The sequence below is a fragment of the Gobio gobio genome (genome assembly GCF_949357685.1).
Source record: "Gobio gobio genome assembly, chromosome: 9".
Taxonomy (NCBI): domain Eukaryota; kingdom Metazoa; phylum Chordata; class Actinopteri; order Cypriniformes; family Gobionidae; genus Gobio; species Gobio gobio.
This window is the reverse complement of record NC_137115.1, coordinates 751,175-752,700: the sequence shown is the minus strand read 5'-3', so window position 1 is coordinate 752,700 and position 1,526 is coordinate 751,175.

Sequence of the window (1,526 nt, the reverse complement as noted above, 5' to 3'; positions counted from 1 at the left end):
TAATGCCCACTGTGCCCTCCATCAGTAATGCCCACACTGTGCCCTCCATCAGTAATGCCCACACTGTGCCCTCCATCAGTAATGCCCACTGTGCCCTCCATCAGTAATGCCCACTGTGCCCTCCATCAGTAATGCCCACACTGTGCCCTCCATCAGTAATGCCCACACTGTGCCCTCCATCAGTAATGCCCACACTGTGCCCTCCATCAGTAATGCCCACACTGTGCCCTCCATCAGTAATGCCCACACTGTGCCCTCCATCATTAATGCCCACACTGTGCCCTCCATCAGTAATGCCCACTGTGCCCTCCATCAGTAATGCCCACACTGTGCCCTCCATCAGTAATGCCCACACTGTGCCCTCCATCAGTAATGCCCACACTGTGCCCTCCATCAGTAATGCCCACTGTGCCCTCCATCAGTAATGCCCACACTGTGCCCTCCATCAGTAATGCCCACTGTGCCCTCCATCAGTAATGCCCACTGTGCCCTCCATCAGTAATGCCCACACTGTGCCCTCCATCAGTAATGCCCACACTGTGCCCTCCATCAGTAATGCCCACTGTGCCCTCCATCAGTAATGCCCACTGTGCCCTCCATCAGTAATGCCCACACTGTGCCCTCCATCAGTAATGCCCACACTGTGCCCTCCATCAGTAATGCCCACACTGTGCCCTCCATCAGTAATGCCCACACTGTGCCCTCCATCATTAATGCCCACACTGTGCCCTCCATCAGTAATGCCCACTGTGCCCTCCATCAGTAATGCCCACTGTGCCCTCCATCAGTAATGCCCACTGTGCCCTCCATCAGTAATGCCCACACTGTGCCCTCCATCAGTAATGCCCACACTGTGCCCTCCATCAGTAATGCCCACTGTGCCCTCCATCAGTAATGCCCACTGTGCCCTCCATCAGTAATGCCCACACTGTGCCCTCCATCAGTAATGCCCACACTGTGCCCTCCATCAGTAATGCCCACACTGTGCCCTCCATCAGTAATGCCCACACTGTGCCCTCCATCATTAATGCCCACACTGTGCCCTCCATCAGTAATGCCCACTGTGCCCTCCATCAGTAATGCCCACTGTGCCCTCCATCAGTAATGCCCACTGTGCCCTCCATCAGTAATGCCCACACTGTGCCCTCCATCAGTAATGCCCACACTGTGCCCTCCATCAGTAATGCCCACTGTGCCCTCCATCAGTAATGCCCACTGTGCCCTCCATCAGTAATGCCCACACTGTGCCCTCCATCATTAATGCCCACACTGTGCCCTCCATCAGTAATGCCCACTGTGCCCTCCATCAGTAATGCCCACTGTGCCCTCCATCAGTAATGCCCACACTGTGCCCTCCATCATTCGCCTCTCTCTCGTGAGCTTAAGCTGATCGTAGAACAGTTGCCACCAGTGGACTCTACGATCAGCTACAGCTTAAGATGGTTTTGGGAAACGCAGCCCAGGTCCAGGTGCAGTGCATTGTGGGAACTGATGCGACATGATGTCACTTCCAAAGGACCAATTAA